Here is a 7,102-nt window from a genome sequence, read left to right as displayed (position 1 = left end):
TGTTGAGGAAGAATGCTCATTTGAAGTGAGGAGACGAACATCAAACCATTTTCGAAAAGTTGAAATCTGTGTTGACAAAAGCTCCCATTATAATTCAACCAGAATCTGGTAAGGAATATGTTGTGTATAGGATGCTTCACATGTTGGACTTGGTTGCGTCTTGATCTAGGATGGTAAAGTGGTAGCTTATGCTTCGAGACAGCTTAGGCCACATGAAGGTAATTACCCCAGTCATGATTGGGAGTTGGCAGCTGTTTTGTTTGCTCTCAAAATTTGGAGACACTACCTGTATGGTGAGAAGTGCATTATTTACACCAATCACAGGAGTCTCAAATATCTTCTCACCCAGAAGGAACTTAATTTGAGGTAAAAGAGACAGATTGAGTTGTTAAAAGACTATGACTTTACGAACAAGTATCATCCTAGAAAGTCCAATGTTGTGGCAGATGCCTTAAGCAGAAAGACAATGTCTAACCTTAGGGCCATGTTTGCTCGCTTAAGTCTCTTTGATGATAGTGGTATTTTGGTAGAATTACAAGTAAAGCCTGCTCGGGTTTAGGAAATTAAGGATGAGTAGAGTTTGGATAAAACTCTAACACCTTGGTTTAAATAGGTTGAGGATGGATCGACTGAAGACTTCGTGATTGACTCCGATGGAATTTTGTGCTTTAGAGATAGGTATTGTGTGCCTAATGATCAGAATTTGGGACAATCCATACTTAGCTGCCCTTATGCTATGGATCCTAGTAGTACTAAGATGTATCGAGATTTGAGGCAAGTGAACTAACCAAATTCTATCTAAATGTTTGACTTACCAGCAAGTTAAAGCGGAGCATCAATATCCATCAGGGTTGCTCCAACCGATTTGAATACCACAGTGGTAGTAGGAGAGAATGACAATGGATTTTGTTAGTGGGTTGCCCTTGACACCTACCAAGAAGGATTCGATTTGGGTTGTGGTGGATAGGTTGACTAAGTCCACCCATTTTATTCCTATTCACATTCATTTCTCTCTCCAGAAGTCAGCTAAGCTTTATGTTTCTGAGATAGTGAGATTGCATGGTGTGCCAGTGTCGACTATTTTGGATTGGGATCCTAGATTCAATTCTCTATTCTAGAAGAAATTGCATGAGGCCTTAGGTACTCGATTGGATTTCAATACGGCTTTTCATCCACAATCCGATTGTCAATTAGAAAGGGTTATTCAGATATTGGAGGATATGTTGAGGAGTTGTTTAATCGACTTCCAAGGTAGTTAGGAAGAAAATTTGCCTATGACGGAGTTCGCCTATAATAACAATTATTAGTCAAGTATCCAAATGGCACCTTATGAAGCTCTTTTTGGTTGTAAGTGTCACTCGCCTTTATGTTGGACTGAAGTGGGTGAAAGGAAGTTGATTGACCCATAATTGGTCACTGAACCCAAAGATAAGATTAAGATAATCCAATAAAGGTTGAAGGCAACTTCAGATAGACAGAAGTCGTATGCCGATTTGAAGTGCAATGAAATTGAGTCCAATGTGGGAGATTTGGTTTTTCTTAAAGTCTCTCCATGGAAGAAAATCTTGAGGTTTGGTCGTAAGGGTAAGTTGAGCCCTAGATTTATTAGTCCTTATCGAGTGCTTAAGGGGATTGGTCCTATGGCTTACCAACTCGAAGTGCCTCCTAAGTTAGATTGGATTCATGATTTATTCCACATCTCAATGTTGAGACGGTATTGATATAATCCCTCACATATTGTTCTAGTTAAGGAGATTGATGTGAGACCAAATTTGTCATTTTAGGAGGATCTAGTTCGAATATTAGAACGTGAGATCAAAGTGTTAAGATGAAAAAAATTCCACTAGTTAAGGTACTGTGGAGAAATCATGGCATTGAAGAGGCTAAGTGGGAGTCGGAGGACTCAAATCGACTTCAATATCCTTATATTTTTGAACCAGGTAATTTCAAGGATGAAATTTCTTTTGAGGGGTAGAGTTGTAACATCCCAAATTTAACTCAATAAAAATGTAGAAAATAACAAAAATAGGTAATTGACTCAATTGTTAGTCATTAAATGTGAATGCTTGAAAGTTAGTTGGAGGTCCTAAGTTTAAGTCCCATTTTTTACAAAATAATTTTTTTTTTTTGCAAAAATTGCATTGTTTTTTAATATATTGCTCCTCAAGCCTAGTAAACCTAGATATAAATACAATTTTTTCTCAAAATAATCAGCCTCTAACTCTATTTTCTTCTACCTTACCCATCCCTAACCTCCTCTCCCTCCCTTGATCTTTATTTTCTTTTCTTTTCTCCTTCTCCTGCCATTGTTGCCGTCGCACCTATCACCACCATTCAACTTTGATTTTTCTTTCTGTTGTCTTCAAGATTGAGCATTATCTCCATCCCCATCTCGTTTCCACTTTTCTTCAATTAGAACAGCCCCAAAATTTAAATCTTGAGTATTCAAGATCAACTCCAACCTTTCCAAGAAAGTGCCATTGTCATCCATCTCCATTAGCTTGTGTAAAATCTCTATTTCTTTTAATTTCTAGGGTAATATTACAATTTAAAAACCTAAATTTTCAAACCTGGAATTTGGAGGACTTTAAATGTTTTTAAAGGTATTTTTCAATCTTTTAATTAGATCTTAAATCGTTTTAAAATTTAGCCCTAATTCTAGCCACCATGGGTGGTGGTGCATACACCTACGTGTGGGAAAAGGGGGTGTTTTGTTTCTTGATTCTTTTCCCACATAATTTTAAAATTAATTTAGTTCTTTAAGCCTCCTAATCAGATACTAAAGCCATGTCAATTAAGGAAAACTGTTCTTGGTTGATTGGACATTCGAAACTCACAAATTGGGAAGCGTAAGTTCAATTAAGTGTAAACTAGTTTGTTGTTTCAGCATAGTTGTTGGGTAAAAATTAGGGATTGATTAGATGAATGAATTTAATCATTATTAGCTATTTATTTTCCAGTACTTTATTGAATTAGATTCTGAACCAAACGTCCTAAATTAACCGTAAAGCTGAAGAACGATCGTATGTACGGTTTGCATCGATATAGTGTAATAAATCTAATTAGTTTGAATTCGTAAAATAATTATAAATTTGACGATTGGTTTGAACCCATAAGTGGGTAATTGGGGGCTGGTTAGAAGGTAAATTAATTTAATTTATACTGAATTTTGGCTTAGGATCATACAAATGTTTATTAAGGAAAATTGGAAGTTTCAGTATTGTGCTGCGAGAAAGCGAAAAATAAGGTGTGGGTTCTAAACTCGTAAATTTTTTTATATTAATAATTTTCATATTACATTTGATAAATTAGCTTGCTTATTAGATTGGATTAATAGCCAAAATATTATTTTTTGTGAGTGGCCAAACCAAGTATGTTTCGAGCCTTAAAAGATTGATGTGTTGGTAAAATTGCTAGTTTGACAGTATGAATGTGTGATTGAGATTGTTATGCATAATTATATTATGTGATATGAGAATGTTTGATTGAATGATATGAATTATTGAGATATTAGGTTTATACATGATTTAAATGCATGAAATCTTTTCAATGATGTATATTCATGTGGTTGCTATTTATGCACAATGAAATTTGCAAAGTATGTGAAATTGAATGATATTGATAGATACCATCTTAATGGTAATTTGGAAGTTGGAATATTGTTTCCTTTTACCGAAAGTATGTGATTATTGAGGACATGTTGAACATGTCAAATAGATATGAAAAGTATTAAAATATGAATATGTATGAGTTTTTGTGACGTATTGTACATGCATTGGGATGAGATTTTATGGTTGACAGAGGAGTTTCGTGGAGTGCCAACGACATATTAAGTTCACATATATTCGTAGTCAGTGTACTATATTTAGAGTATTAAGGGGATTGGTGATTATATTGCATTATTTGTTATTTGGCAGTTTCACTCCATTATTGGTTATTGGTGGTTTTACCACATCGAGATCTGCTTATATACGTTGGGGTTTGGCAGACCGGCTTTGAACAGGAGCAGGTTCGGACCGAAGACCAAAGGCACAAGGTCTTGTGAAAAAAGAAAGCAAAATAAATCCAGAACAGCTTATCCTATAGATGCTGCTTGCTAAGACTGATCTTTTCCCCAGAAGCGTCACAAAAGTTTTAAAGTTTTGAAGAACATTCATCATTACTGCCAATTGACCACCAAAGAGAAAAGAGAAGAGGCTCTCATGCTTGATCCTTTGATTGTGCGTTGATGGGAACAAGAGAATTTTCTCACTTTGCCACCCTTATCTTATTCTATTGAGATGGAGATTCAGTCTTACTTAAAGGGCTCGAGGTCTATAAGGGGGTAAATGTCTAATAGCAAGAAGTTACTGCTTTTAGAGAGTTCACTTGAGTAAGAGAAGGGAGAATCGGAAATATCGTAACGTAATATAGTTGTCGTAAATTGAGTAATGCTTCATCTCAGCATGAATCCCATGACAGGATTGTCATACTTGCTTTGGCTGTTTGATGATATGGGTAGGATCTCACATGTGTATTTTTCATGAGCATGTGCATTTAAAATTACTATTGATAATGTTTGATTGTGCTATTGGTATCTCTATAAGATTGCTTGTATGAATGCTTAATACTTGCTTGTTTAGTCTTACACTGAGCTTGTTAAGCCCACCCCATTATCTCAACATCTCAGGTAATGATCGAACTTAAGATCGAAATTGACATGCAGACGTACGGCGGACGTACGGCAGACTTCGGACTTCACTTCGTCATATTATTTTAATTTTAATTATATTTTTAGGTTATTTTACAATTATTATTTGGTTTTAGATTGTGAAGTTTCTTTAAACTGTGGTTTGGGACTTTTTGAGATTGTTGGGGTTTTTCATGCATGCATGACACTCATATTTGGTATAGATACACAGTATATATAGAGAAATGTACTATGCATGATATATGGCTAAGTTATTAATTTGACTAGTAATGATACATTTCAATAGCTAAGAAGATAATAAAATAATTTTACAAAAGCAACACTGTTAGTAAGGTTTTATAAAAATTCACCCAATTCACTAATTTGACCTAAGCATTGTCTGACTAAGTAAATGGACGTTCTCCAAAGTTAACAATAGAAACCTTGATTTTACAGTAAATGGAACTTGTAGATTTTAAACTATCAATAGAGTAGGTTCGACACTGAGGTGTCCAATGTGGCCTTCACAATTCGGCTATAACGTCTAGGCCGGGTCTAGGAGGTTACATGGAGCTTCCTACTTATCTATTGCAAGGAAAATTTCTTGAGTATGTGTTGTGTTTCCAAACCCCAATAAGAAAGGCAATGTGGGACTATTTCAAGGGACTAGATCAGACTTGGAAATTTTTAATAGATGTTGATGGTTAGTAAATTGAACATTAGCTACTGTTGGGATTTTTGGATCTTTTATAACTGCTTGATTGAATGATTAAATGTTTGACTTGTGATGGCATGTTGATTTGTTTGATAAATTGATGGAGTAACAAGTATATGCAGACTAATGAGCTCACCGAATAGTGTGGCACATCTTAAATTCTTAAGTGTGTCAAATCAATTTGATGCTTGGTATGCATGAGAGATGAATTTTTACTTTTGTGTGAAATTATTGATGCCTGCGAACGGTCTAATTGATGAATGAATGAGTAGCAAAAAACATGATAGAGGTCGCAAGAGTAAGGGGTTCGTAAAATGAAAAGTGGTTGTCATGTAGAAACATTGAATAAGTTGTAAAGTAAAAAGGAAATATACAAGGCGTAGAGTTCGCCAGTATAGGGTTCACATGTGAAAACAGGGGGTTCGCGGATTGACTATTTGCAAATTAGCTTGTTAACTACGCGATGGTAGAATTGTTTTAAAGCTCGATAGTTTTTGGTGCCTTAGAAATAGGGGTTTTCAGAGTTGACTACGAGCTAAGGGTTTACAGGGTTGACTGCGAGCTAGCAAGGTGCGAGCCTTGCCAAACTACATGCTGTTGAAAATTTTCCTTATAAGCTCATTATGAGGTAGGGTCACAAGTACTATATACTTGATTTTCGTGAACTTTTTGTTGTTTTCGTTAATAAAGCTTGTGTTAGGATTTTTAATATGAAAAAATATAGAAATTGTGAGGTGTGATTAGTTGGATGGTGTGCTTTGTTATGGGTTAATGGAGAGTCACTTCAGTGGTTACTATGACATTCAAATTTTGGGCTAGATCGTCTCGGCTGGTTTTGGGGTGCCACATCTTTCTTCATGAAAAGTCAATTACTATCAAATAGTAAGTAAGTCATTCATCACAAAGACGAAATACCCAAGGCCATGTTTACTTTTCATCAACCATGTAATACCAATGAAAGGATATCATTTACCCATATCTTGAGCTATGAATTCCATTGTTGTGAATAACGCTATCTACTTTAGAAGTCGTACACCCAACTCACCAACTTTCGTTTCCTTATGTATTCGAACTCATGCTTTTACTTACATCAAAGTTTACGAGTCATGCATACATAATCCGTCATCCACTTAGGATTAAGTATGTCACACTCTGAATGTCACAAGTGAATAAATCCATAAACAGATTCATGATCTATTCTAGTAGGGTCCTGCCCAATGTACTATCAAACCAACCAATCATATCTATGTCTCTATCTTCTGGGAGTCATTCGCTCCGATGCCCAAGATGAGGCATCTCCCCAATTTGACTTGATAGATAACATGTTTAGGTTCATCTACTAATACAAGATGTCTTTATGTATTATGATCTGACCATGTAATACTGCTTAATATTAGTTAAAGATTAGACAACCAGTGAGCAACATTTGCTTCCATTTTGCTTTGTGTGCAAAAACCATGCGAGGAAAATATACAAAGTATTAATGTAATTTAAGAATAATTTTATTAACCAATCTATTCGAAAAATTACAAGTGTACTTAGACAAAAATATTACACTTAGGGCACCAGATCCAACAAGATAACCTTAGGCTTTAAAGGCCCAAGATGAACTAAAAGCTAAAATGTCAACTCGATACAACAAGGTTACTAAAAGTGTGGCTTCATGTCGATGAGGGCATCGACATAGTATGTGGGGGAGTGTCATGGTTCGTAATTTA

Source organism: Gossypium raimondii, chromosome 9, assembly GCF_025698545.1.
Source record: "Gossypium raimondii isolate GPD5lz chromosome 9, ASM2569854v1, whole genome shotgun sequence".
NCBI lineage: Eukaryota > Viridiplantae > Streptophyta > Magnoliopsida > Malvales > Malvaceae > Gossypium > Gossypium raimondii.
This window is presented reverse-complemented; position numbering follows the sequence as displayed.